Raw genomic sequence first — 13,815 nt, forward strand, 5'->3', positions numbered from 1 at the left:
GTGGAGAGAGAGTAGGAGTCCTTGCGAAGTCCCTGGTGTTGAATCAGTACGCCTCCAGGTAAAATATGTCATACCAACGAGCCCACTCTCCTACGTTGTCCATAGTGCAAGAGGCTGATGACTCTGGGCACGAACGGAAGGACGACACCAACACAATATTCAAGAAAGAACTGATGTTCTGAGGCTGGAACAACATAGAAGGGACAAATACATACAAAGCCTCAATTTGCCTAAGAAATTAACGATGAAAGATGAAAGTCACTGAAAAGGTTAGTTTAGCTCAATTGGAAGAGCCCTGGACCGGCAATCCAGAAGATGTGGGTTCGAGTCCAACAGCTGGCTAACCTTTTCAGTGACTTTCATCTTTCAACAATACTCAAGTTTGAATATGTCTGTTTGTGCCCAGATTCAGGCTTTTGCACTATGCTGGAGTTTGTTCATCATCTAGCCTGCATCCACGCCATACTTCCAGTTTCCGTTGTCGCATATCAGGTATGCCGCTCATTTTTTTGGCAGCTCGGGAAAGTGTGCCGTCATCCCGTCCGGGCCTTCCGCTCCGATACAAATACATATAGCTACATCCAGCAGTCCGCAATTGCCCACGGTTTTGGACTGTTGGTTGACCAACACTTACATCTGACGTTGCGAGTTGTTCAGGTGTTGACATTCAGGTCATTGTGGTCTAGTTCGCTTGTTATGATAAAGGAACTCGGCTGCTGGTCTTCTACTCTGTTGCCAATAGATGCAAGTTCAGCCCAAGCCAGTGCCCCGTTCAACTTGTCGAAAAAGAAGCCCCCACCGGCTCAGACTGTCTGCACCGTCCGGTCTTATAGGGCCAATATGGTAAGTGTCACAGGTGCGCCAATCATGTGGATTATTTCTTTTTTTTTAGATGTTTACGTCTTTCCAACTGTATTTTCTTTGGAACGAATTCCTCCCTAATGGAAACCACCTGTTGGAAACAAGTTGTCTGCAACGAACAAAGCCGTAAGGACACCAGATCCGTTGAAAGATGGAAGTCACTGAAAAGGTTAGCCAGCTGTAGGACTCGAGCCCACATCTTCTGGATTACCGGTCCAGGGCTGTACCAATTCAGCTAAGCTAACACACCTCCCCAGCGACTTCCAAGCAGGGATCGGAACCGAAACTGAACCCGAACCGAAAACCGGAAAAAACCGTTATTTTCTGACGAACCCGAACCGAACCGAACCCGAACGATTTTTTTGCTTGTCCTGAGCCGAACCGGAACTGAACCGAAAAAAATTGATACGGTTACCGGTTCGGAAATCGGTTCAGAGGTGAATTAATTGTACTACTGACCGACCTTTTTTTTGCTCACCTGAACGGTTATCTCACACCTTTCTCTTACAATCGTGTACGGTGAGCGTAAGCTTGCTTGCGTAGCAATATTACTGCCCGTGGGCCGGTTAAACCGAGGCCGAAAAAAGTAACTGTTCCAATCCCTGTAAATGCCCCGACCGCTGACAGATTTTTTTTTTTTTTGTCTGTGTATGTGCGGGGGTGGGGGGTTCTCCCTGAGCCGAACCCGAACCGAACCGATATACCTGAACCGGTTCAAGCTGATAATTTCGGTTCAGCGGAGCTAAACCCGAACCGAACCAATATGCCTGAACCCGAACCCGAACCGGACCGAAAAAAATACCGGTTCCGATCCCTGCTTCCAAGGGCGCGTCCATCGTAAGGGACAAATCAACCACTCTCTCTCACCCCCCCCCCCTTTCACTGTTACATTTTTCTCTTCCATCTTTCATTGTTAGATTTCTTAGGCAATTTGAGGCTTTGTATGTATTTGTCCTTTCTTTGTTGTTCGAACCTCAGAACATCAGTTCTCTCATGACCAGATCCGTGTTTTACCTTGGGTTACCGCGTCGGACCACTTCCTCGATTGCTAACCGTCTAGACACCCCCGAAAGACGCCTGTTTGTTTGTAGATGAACAAAATTGGTGAAAGCTGCTTCAGGGACGAAATTCTGGGGAAAGTGTCCTTCAGGCCGCGCCATGCGGAAGCTTACCAAGCAGGAATGTCGGAAGGCCGAATGGCCAGGTGGTTTCAATGAAGAGGTTGTTGTCTTTGTGTCATTTATTTGTGTCTGGCGAAATGTTATTTAAGGAAGCCGCCATCTTGACGGAAGTGAGACAAAATGTCAGGATTCTAAACGGAGAAGTCGCTCGCAAATCGAGCGGGGCTTAGGCGACATTCTGTCGGGGGAAGTATGGACGAGCGGCCGTACATTGCAATGGGGTGTGAAAAATATGTTCAAAGTGTAACGGGCTTCAAGCGTGATTTGGCTTGTGCTGTGAAGAGGAGTGATGTGCGACGGATGATCAAGGAAACAAGGACTCTGAAGGAAGAAGAAGCGAGGACCCGGCGAGCCCAACTCGGAAGTCTTCCTACCCCGTAGACAAGACTTTTACTTGTTGTATTTATGTTTAGAGCCTGAGTGGCATTTCGAGTATAGTTTTTGGAAGCGCCTGTGTGGCAAGGGTTGGTGGATGAGCCTGTGTGGCAACGTGTTTGTAATTGTGCTAATCGGAAGCGCCTGTGTGGCAGAGATTTGCAGGTTTGGTCGTTTTTGTGATTCAAGTAAACGTTTGTTGTGTCTGTTGGCAACATGGCTCCTCACTCGTGTCCCTTACACGCCTAACCGCCAGTAACCACCGTGTAGACAGGTCAACAAAAACCTGGTCCGGGAATCGCTCCCGTGACAGTAAGTAAGTAAGTATTGTCTGGAAAAAAAAAAGGAAAACAGTCTTGGAACAGGGTGGCTGCAGCTCCATGTTGTTTGTTTACACGCGGCGAAGGTGTTAAAACCGGCAGTGTATGCTTTGAGGGTGCCGTGCAATCCCGCTCTGATGAACGAGGTGGCGTGGGACAAACGGTATCCTTTTGCGACGCCGTCTTCTACAATGAATGCGCTGGATGCTCTACCTGTTGTAAAACTGTGTGCCGCCAAAAACGGGTCTGCAACTGGACGGCTGCGACACGGAGTGACAAGTGGCTGTCATGACACACCCAGGTGAAAGTGGGCACGGAACTCCAGATTCCCTAGAAGAAGAGGGGAAACTGTCTCCCTTTTTCCTGCGTCTCAACTGCTTTTCTTGTTTTTTACTTGTTCGAACTTGGAGGTCTCTGGACCCCAGGAAAAGCCATTAGTTTTTAGTCGCAAAATAAACCTCGCTGAGCGAAGACGTCTTTGTGCTACGTGTCTTCTTATCGGTCCTTTGAACCGGGCCAACGACAGCTTCACGGTGTCATCCATATATTGTGTAACGAGTGGGATATCGCAAGATATTCTTCCACTACACTACCATCAGCAGAGGAGCCGTCCGTGTAAACGTGAGTTGTGTCAGGGTGATTTTCTTCGAGGTGGGAGATGACCATGCAGTGTTTTGAGGGCCAGACTTAGTGCTTCTTCTTTTTTTTTTTCCAATCTTTGGGATATCTATGAAGGTCGGTAGGGCTGTGAGAATCCATGGTGCAGTGCCCTTGTGATGACTGTGAACCCTGCGCTTTGGCAGACTTCGTTCGATGCGCCGCAAAGCTTTGTAGAGGAAGCATTTGTGTCGGTTCTTGACCCTTTCAACCAGCGGATGTGCAGTGTGTCAAGTGAGGAGACGTAGCAGGCGTCGTCCTGTCTCCTGTTTTCCTAGTGCTTGAACAGGGGATTCCCGCGCCTCTGCAAAGAGGAGTCCTGTCCTTACGGTCCTGGGCAGTCCGAGACGTATTCGCGGGCTCCGTGTGAGGACACGCTGCAAGTTTGCCTCTTGGGTTTTGAAGAGGTGGTGTAGGTGCGGAATGCTGTAAGCTATGGTTCGTCTGATTAATCCAGAGTGTATAGAGCGATGTGCTTTTCCGTTGCCTTTGTGGTGACCACCGAGCATCTTCATGGCGTTCCATTGGACGTGCTCCATTATATGGTGTTCTATTGGACGTGGAACGTAGAGATGGTGTCTGCTTCGTCGTGCCGTGTTCTCTTCGCGCTGTTTCATTCACGATGATAGCGTAATTTGAATAGGGTTAAAATTTGGGCGGCTTGGTACATACTGGATAAAAGCCCCGTGATAGGGCACACAAAGAGGGATGACGCAAACACAGCGGGAGAAGAAGGCGAGGGGGATGTAGCAGGTATGAATTTCGCAGCCGAAAAATAAAGATTGTTTGCCAGTCCGTTGCCTGTGTCTAAGTCGTCCCTGTTCGTGTGCCCAGCACCATACTTTTATCGCTTTTTAACTACAGTAATTCGCCTCACTATGACCTCCCAGACGTGGATTCGAGCTGTGGCGATGGGATGCACCGACATTGCTGCCATGAACAGAGCTGAAGTGCTTCATTTCCTCTTACGTTGTCATGAACGAACTTCGCTACCCTGTTAGTGGGACAGAATAGTATATCTGTAGACCAGACTGTGCATGTTAGCAGCTGCGTGCGTCGCGCAACCTGTGGTAAAGTAGATACGCTACACAAGCACGTTCTGACAAACACTGCTGACCTACCTAGAGGCAACCTATACGCTACGCTGGAAACGAAAATTGAAACGTGCGTTGTTATTTAGCTGTAAAGCTGCAATTACGAAAATGCCAAGGAGCAAGCGCACGCTGAACCGATTGTCATCATCATTTGCATCGTCACGCTGATTGACGAGAATTTGCCTGGCGACTGGCACACTGTGTATACCTGAAAATACGTGTCCGTCTTACGCGTTTCTTCTAAACATGTAAGTCAACTGTCCCGTGTACGTCACAAGGCGAATGGTCCCGGAAAAGTATCCGAATGTTCTTTGCGTTTGTTTGTGTGTTTTTCTCGTATTTTTCCAATCTAACAAAAATGCGTCATTTTTTAGATAAAAAAAAAGGCGAAATTTCTTATTGGTACTGGGGCTACGTACACAGTTGTCACAAGCCTTATCGGTCTCCCAAATTTTCGCTCCCAACGACTAAGGTTCGAAACTCGGAGTCTTCGGTAGTTCGTACAAGGTACGCCCCCATCTCCATTCCTTCTCAAATTCAACGTAACTGCGTGCGACCTCGTACACGTCCCTCAACGTTGTCAGCTTGTCACTTATTCTGCGATGTGAGTATACATCTAAACCTTGGAGAAACTATCTCGCTCAGTATCGAGAGCCTGTCTACGTCCACACATGTGTGCAAGCGCAGCCGATCTCATATCACCGTAACATGATCGCCAACTCGCGTCGCTAAGGTGCACATTCAGCGCAAAATCGTAAAATATCGTTACCATCGGGAGACGCGCACACTCTTCAGGACGTATTTATACGTAACAGCTACGAGTAAGCGTCACGAACTTTGTTCCTGACACAGCTCATCGGCTTATCTAAAAAAATGCGTAAACGAAGGATGCGGGGACATAAAATAACAGACCAGAAGATCAGGACAAACCACATATTGCTTGGAGAACACTCCGCGATTAGAGCAGTGGCGTACATATTTCGGGAGGGTTCTGTGCGGATTTTGCACGGGGGAGGAAGATTTCCCCCCTTGTTTCGATATCCCAAATGTCGTAACAAAAGTTTGGTTTCAGGAGGTTTGAACCCCCACCCCACCCCGGGCTACGCCACTGGATGTATTTCACATCACGTGCTAGTCTCGTGTTTCTATTTTTCGTCCGCTAAAACAGTCTGTCCAGCACAATGGCCGACAACGTCTGATAAGCGAAGTCCCCTGACACCGCCAAGTATGGTTATCTTCTTTAGGGTGCTCGCTTGCGAGCTCTCCTCCTCCTCCTCCGTCGACGAGGGAGGAGGAGGAGGAGAGCGCGCATGCAGGCACTTCTTCTTGCGCATATACCACAATCTCTATTCTCATACTCAAAAGTAGGGTAGGAGTGGCGAAACAACGGAGATAAGCTCTCATGCCACGTCTCCTAGTGACTGTAACGTCTCCTACCGTTACAATATGGAACAATCCAGATCAACACCATCATCATCAAGATTCACGAAGGGGTAAAGCCATACGGCAAGCTCACCTTCCGGTGGTCCCGAAGCAGTTCAGTATCTGCAAGCAAGAAGCCCGTGCAGGTAAGTTAGCAACGGGGCGTCCACTTCGACTTTTTTTTTTTCTAGTCACGTGACGTAATAAAATCGGTTTGACGTTCGTGTTTGCTTCGTCTTACCTTCGTCCGTCTCGACGTAAGTATCGTCCCCGCAAATCGTCATTTCTTCTGAGATCAGTTGACCGTGGGGCACTATGCTGCGGCGGGAAACACAAAGAGCGGGAGAGCTGAACGCAAGTGGTCAGACAACTGTATCGATGAGCATGGAAACACAAACATACGTCTAGATATCGCGTGATTGGTCCGATGGGAAGGTGTTAGTAACACGCGTATCGATGCAAATCTAGATGCTAAACTGTTTGGAACAAAGCTAGGCAAAGATAAGTTAAATAGTGCAGATGGTGGAGATTGGCTGGCGTAAGTCATGTACCTGTTTGTCGTCATACTTCGCTCGTGTGCTCTGTCTCTGCTTTCCATATTTTTCGACGATTGCGTAAAAATACACTGAAAACAAGAAATGTAGAAAGACAAAATTGTAAGAACAACGTCAAGTACACAAAAGCGTAGGAAATAGAGATGCAGAATTCCCGGCAACTGTGGAACTGCTGAAAAAATAAAAGAAAAACGGTTTCTTTCTTTCTTTCTTTTTTTTTTTTTCTTGGGGGATGGGGGGAGAGTTCGAAGACGACGAAACTTTCACTCGAGCACGACGTAGGTTGATTAGCGAACATTAGAAAACAACTCGTAGTGAAATATAGATTATAAATACAGATATTATTTGTTTCGCACACCAATACGAAACATAACAAGTTTAGGTCAATGTATCCATTAGCGCGAGGCTTGACTAGAACTAGCAAACGCATAAAGTTCTCATGTGGAGCTGCAAATTTATAATTTACTCTACCGGTTTTACTTTACCGGTAATTATAACTTACTCTATGAGCGGCTTTCTTCGATTTTCTTTTGAGGAAGAACTGAAAAAAAAGGAATTGTGCATAATGTAAAACCCCCGAGACTAGGGAACACGAAGGGACAGACGCAAATACAAAGTTCATGTTTGTGTCTGTCCCTTCGTGTTCCCTAGTCTCGGGGTTTTTACATTATGCATCATCTTCACCAGCTCGCTTTCTTCCTAGCCATTTTTTCAAGGGTGTTCGTAAAAAATATGCAGGTAAACTAACTTTTCATTATTCAGGAACAAGATTGATAAGTACGATCGTTCACCATATAAATAAAAAGTCCAATACCTTTTACTTTGGCCCATTAACAAAAATGCAAAAGACAGGGTATAACCATGGTATAACAGACCAACGCACGTTGAAAGACTAAGCGTAATAGACTAATAGTTGACTAGAACGACAAAGCAGGCTGCCTTAGCCTCGTTCATGCGTTACATTTTGCCGGAACTTTATACTTTCTATCTTGGGGATTGGAAATTTTGGGCAATTTTTTTTTCCGACGCAGACTAAAAAAAAAAAAAAAACGGGAAAGAACGAGTTTCTTTGACAAGATTTCAATTTGTCATTTTTTTTCGAAGATTATGCCAATGCGACAGCGAGAGAGATGTCACGTGCGTACCAGTACCAATGAGAATGGCAATAGCTGGCGCTCCTCTGAGCTGATGGAACAAGTGTTATGAAGGGTTTTTATCTCGACAAGTTGCGACACATAGAAAAATATTTTTCTCAGTACTCCGACGTGTCGTAGGTACAGTGCATACATCATGTAATGACCACATATAGTCACACCCACGTAACCTTGACGCCAGAACGTGCCAACCGATTTGTTTAATTCGTGAAAAACGGACGTTCAGAAGTTCATGTGATTTTCACCTGGTTGCCGGTTTCGCTTCGTATTTGCTTCGGTTTTTTAATTACAGTTCGCGTAGCCCTAGTAAAAAAAAAAAGTACCTAACCTCATTCAATGGCAGACTAATGCGTAAAAAGACAAACTGCATCGGCGAACTGTGGAGAACACGGAGCACGTGCTGGTCACCTGCCGACGCTTCGTGAAGAACGCCCTCGCAAAACTTGACAACCGACCTTTTAGGCGGCAACTGCATGGAGCACTTTTGCCAACTGAATGGCAGCAGAACTTGAAAGGAACGGTGACCTACTAAGCGAACAATAGACGACGGACCGATGAGCCGGTTTCTGCCAAGGATAGATATTTAGTCTGAGGAGAGGAAGTGACACCACCCGACGGAACCGTGTGCGCCAATGAAAACACGCTTCCCAGGAAATGCCACAAGCACGTGACAAAGTCACCTGTGACCATGCCTGTGACCGCTTTTTCTTCTTTCGGGCCTTGCCCTCTTCGTCCTGCCTCCTAGAAGGGCACGCAGATGGCCCGTCGCGCGGACTTCGACGTGGATATATTAATATCGGAGGTTTTAAGGAGGCCACCCCTTTGGAACGTCAAACTTGGTCCGTATAAGGACATCTTAACTATATATAACATCTTAACTTAAAATATATCCTTATATATATATATCCTTATATCCTTATATATATATATCCTATATATCCTCCTCCCTATATATCCTTGGTCCGTATAAGGACATCTTAACTATATATAACATCTTAACTTAAAATATATCCTTTGGCAGGAGGTGGCAAGGTGTGTGCAAGGCGAAGGTGACTAAATGAAGCATCAAAAATATTATTTGTGGCACATGGCAAATCGAAAATGTGTGAGGAGATAACGGTAACAAAAATGCAGTCTGATATTTCTTTAGTGAGCATTGCTAGAAACACTCATAAGCCAACATTCTCTTCGTACGTATCTCAAAATTTCTTGTAAACATCTGTTTTCTAGATGTTATTAGCACCGTACTTTTTCAAGAACCGCTAAAATATCATTTATGTTACCAAACAATGCGCACAGCAGATTACTACAATAAGCATTGCCACATCGCGTGCAACAAGCGGTGGTAAACGCGAGGCCGACGCTTCACCATGACAACCTCAACGTGGACATTCTGCTCCATGCGGTTCCGTTCCGTTACCTCAAGGACATACGTGCTGAAATAATCTTTTAAATCATTCAGTGCTTACACGCATGTCATGGAACAGCTGGTGCGACCTACGTTTCCATTTTTTTTTTCTCTCTCTCTCTCTACTTCTATTCGATTCTGCATAAACAATGCTAAGTACACGGAGGTGAGTAATTCAAAACACTGCTCTGACTATTTGAAGGTTGGCATCCCCAATAGAAGAAGAACAAGAACAAGGTGGTGCAAGGCAACTCACACATAGCACCAAGGGCGCTCTGCTTCTTCCTGAGAGCTAAATGCGGAATCTAAATGAACGAATGCGATTCCGTTCATCTAACGTAACTTTCCGTTGTGCATCCTATGGGCGCCATTCATTTTCCTTCCAGTTGCAACAACTGTTAGCGAGCGGCAGCGTACATTCGACTTACTCGACACCCGAGGTTTTCATCCACTCACGACGAGCATTCGAGCGACGCACATGTCTAGCTTTTCTGAGGAAGCTCCCTACAGGTATAGTCAAGTTCGTAAAGTGTTCGGCATGTGGCATGTGTTTCATACGTTCCGTTAGCACCGCAAAGGTTACATGTCGCTCGATGTGAAACCGCGGCCAATACGCGGAGCAGAATTTGCAGCTTTACGGCACGATTGTGCTTCCGACTTTTACCTTGAGCTACTTGTTTGATGAGAACGGAGGTGCAGAGCAATGGGGTGTCGTGCATGTGTACTAAATCTTCACTTTTAATGCTTGTCTAGCGAAGCCTCATTTGCTGTGAAATAATTCTGCAACTTAGTTTATCGCGTAGGCACAGAAAGAATCCCGCCGCAAGCTTTGTATTTAACGATCGTAGCAATGGCTTGAGCCAAAGTTTATCATTGCTTGTGATTCATATTTAGGTGTCCAAGAACACTACATGAGATTGGTGTTGATGGACAACGATAAGTAGTTATAGATGTAGTTAAACTAGATTGCAGTAAGTTAAAGTAGTTTTAACTACTCCCCTGAAAAGTAGTTGAACTACTAGTTAAACTACTCAATCGCAAAGTAGTTAGTAGTTATAGTTAAAGGTACTGTAAAGCAGCAGAGGCAGAATTTCATTTAGCGTGGCTATTCGATAGTCCAAGCCATCAGCACAAAAACGGTGCAAATTTCATTCCAATCGGTGGTGCAGTTAATTAGAAAATTAAAACTAAAGGTTACGGGCAACACTGTATTAGTATTCGGAAGGGATCCGTACTCTCAGCCGCGTACGGCGGCAACCACGTTGCATGCGTATAACACTGGGCCCGACAGCCGAACAGCGCTGCGTTTCTTTTTGATTTTGTTTCTCAAAAAACACACTGAATTCCTATTCTCTGCATTCCTATTGAAATATGATACGAAATAATAGGGCCACCAAAAGAACAAAACGCGACAAAATAGTGCTGCATACATAATACATATTCGACACTGATGCCCACTGCACAGGGGGTCGTTCGACACTAGGCGTCGCGCCGCTGCACAATGCCGGATTTTTAATGATAAATTAAAAATATTTAGAGAGCGTTGTCGGTCGTATGGTTCCGCATATGGGATTTACAAGCAACAAAGTCTCAAGCCACGTCGCCAGCATATCCTGCTTGTCTACTGCTTTACAGTACCTTTAAACTACTGTAGAAGTAGTTAGTGGCCATCACTGATAATTTGTTCCAACATCCCGGGGCAGATCAGCGCTGCGGTGTAATTACATGCGCTTCTCGAGGTCGGACGGTTTTAGTACATTTTTAATTACACCTGACGGACAGAGATTCCAACTACGCTAGCTAGTGACATGTAGTTCGATCATGTAACTGTCATTACTTCTGATGTTGTTGTTTCCAACAGACTAGTCTCAACTAATGTCATTCGAGGGAACCCGTGGTCGTGCCAGCACGACTTTGAAGGAACCTACTGTGCTGGAAGCGACGGCATGGTCACTCGATCAAGATGTCGTACAAGCAGCGAGTGATTTATGTCGTTTAATTATGTCTTAAATTGTGCGATTATAGTTTATTTAGTTATTGTTTCGTCGCAAGATGTCGCTTGAGCGTTCGTTTCATTGAGCTATTTGACAGTACTTCCCCGCAGATAATGCATTGTGGACTGCCGCTGCAGGAACAGAGAGGGGCAAGTAGAGGCAGGAACAGAGAGAACATCACGAAATGCCTTCCTTTACCATGGTTCAGACCAGGGCCGGCGCTAGGGGGTGTGCGGGGCCTGAGGCAAAGGCACATCGCGGGGCCTGTTTCACACCAGCAGTAATGAAAAGATAAGAAATTATAATATTTTAGCAGTGGGAGATTTTAGCAGTACGGAAAATGGCAACAGGAGAGAAGGGTGCGAAATCCTCGGTATAGCTTGCAGGGTTGGCGGATTTTTCTTAAAAGTGGGGCCTTTTCTCATCACATGACGGAATGGCACATAAGACATAACACATTCTTCTCTCATTTCTGTTTTAGTCGAAGATCGCGAGTGCGATTAAGTGCATACTTGATATTTAAAAGAAAGTAATCCCTGGTTGAGGGCTTCGCGCGCGGGACCTAAGGCGGTCGCATTACTCGCCCCCCCCCCCCCCCTTTCGCCGGCCCTGGTTCAGACTTATGTCAATGAAGTAGACATGATAGGGGCCATCACGGCTGGATGGTCGAGTCCAGCACGCTACCAATGACCTTCGATCTTCCAAAATGGATCGCATATAAACGTTTCCAGGTGGTGGAGTCGCAAACATGCTTACAAAAATTGTTATAAATTCAACAGAAAAACAAAAAGGGCTCTGTGCTGAGATATGCGGCTAGGAGTTGTGAACACCTCAACATTTCCTTTTCTCTCTCTCTCTCCCGACGTAGCGGTTCGCGTTTCCGTGATTCGAGACGGTTAAAAAATTAACCGAAAACGCCCGGTTAGGCAAGTTAGGTTGAACGAACGGATAAAAAAGAGAGAGGGAGCGAGAAAACATATGTGCTCGATAAAAAAAAAAAAAGTGAGAAATGTTTAATCCAAGAGAAATTGGAAGTCAAACCCGGAGACAGGGAAAAACGGGGACTCTTCTTGAGAACATTCTCTCTGTCTCAGGGTTTGTTTCGAGTCAGCACGTACAAACTCCCTTGCCTTCCAAGTACGGGACGGAAGCCCACAAGTGATGTTCCGTCCAAGGCAGATGATATTGGTTTTTCATCTCAATATTTTCCCGGATTCCATCTTGCCACGCACAAAGACGCCGCAGACGAGATTGTTGTTGCTGCATCTCAGCCGAAGGGGCACAAACTAGATTTACGATAACGCAAAATGCTTATGTGGCACGGGGTAAACCAAATACAGTACGCTTCAAACTTTCCTGCTAATAACGAGTTTTAGTAAACGTGCCCTCACGCTTAAAGGTACTGTAAAGCAGCAGGCATACCATTTTATACTGCTGGCTCATTTGACAGCCTGGGTGCTTAGTATACAAACGCCAAAAATTTCGTTCAAATCCACCTCTTAGTTTTTTAGAAAATTCAGATTTAATATTACGGGCAACCCTGTGTCTATGATCCCACACGAACTCCGCAGCTCCCGCCATGTAGGGCGGCGAACATAAACCTGCCAATAACAATGGGAGCGTACAGCGACATCTGTGGACCGCTACCATCACTAAAGGGATAGGACATGGCTACTACTACTACTACCACACCGATTTCCCGGACGTCATGCATTTTTGCGTAGGTGACTCTCATTGTGATTCTGCTGACAGTTCTGTTACCAATTTCTACGATGTACCAATGTTCTTGCGTTTTGACAGAGCATATGTCAGGAACTATCTCATTTGAACAAACTTTTCAAAGGAAGTTCGAGAAGTCGGCTACTCAGCCTATGACTTAGCCGATAGAGGGTTGGGGACATGTAACACTGTTGCTCGACGAATGGGCGATTGTTTCCCACCAGGCGTCGCCCTGAGACTTTTCACCGCAAGTTCAGCCGTGATTAAAAAATATTTACAGTTTGTCGTCGCACATAGAATTTTCAGTGTGGGTTTCGGAGTAAGCTTTCAAATGCCGCTGCCAATATTAACAGCTTACCTGCTGCTTTACAGTACCTTTAACCATAACGCGCGTTACGGTTAAGCCGCGATCTAGATCTTGTGCTGATCTTGTCACACGACGTCAGTCTGCTACAGCAGCCGTGTTCCAAAGTTTGATCGTTCCAGCCGTCGTATCTCGCCGACAGTATAATACAATCAAGGCTGCTTCCTGCCGGTTTACAGCACTTAACGCCGTGACACCCGCTTATAAAGGTCACGGATATAGCCATTCCAATGCAATCGCTGTAAACTGGCAACGCTGTACAACGAAACAATGTCGCGCTTCACTGCTCTCGTTCACCGTGACAATAACTTGACCCGAAATTGTCGTCCTTCGTAATAGAAACAATCAAATAAAAATTGGTATCTTAAAACAGAACTGCGTTTTTGTTGTTAATGATTTCGGCCTTTTGCAGACACGCCCATGCGGATTCTCGCGAATGACACAAGCTATTGTTGGGGCCCCGCGCTATTTTCTAAAAATAGCGTGCTCACCCAAAAGCCGCTTGGGTCCCCTATTCTAAAACTCTGCACTCAGTTCTGCACTATCATAAACATACTGCCAATGAGCAAAGGCTAGTGGTTTGCCCATTTAAGACAAGTGGGAGTGCAGACACCTTGCAGGCTTAAAAGGTGTTAATACACCCGACACATCCCTGACTCACTCTTGAAATCCCCAGATAGCCTTTCTTCTACTCGATAACTGAATCACATTA

General features: G+C 45.8%; 1 protein-coding gene across 1 annotated transcript in view; it reads right to left on the bottom strand.

Moving 5' to 3' along the window:
- The window catches only part of LOC135377467 (peptide transporter family 1-like), a 56,999-nt gene extending 50,908 nt beyond the window's left edge, over window positions 1–6,091 (bottom strand). The window contains exon 1 of the mRNA XM_064609882.1: window positions 6,005–6,091. The gene's annotated coding sequence lies outside the window, so the exon portion shown is untranslated. The remainder of the gene's footprint in view (window positions 1–6,004) is intronic.
- Window positions 6,092–13,815: the final 7,724 nt, after the last annotated feature.

The sequence above is a fragment of the Ornithodoros turicata genome, chromosome 1 (assembly GCF_037126465.1).
Source record: "Ornithodoros turicata isolate Travis chromosome 1, ASM3712646v1, whole genome shotgun sequence".
Classification (NCBI taxonomy): Eukaryota; Metazoa; Arthropoda; class Arachnida; order Ixodida; family Argasidae; genus Ornithodoros; species Ornithodoros turicata.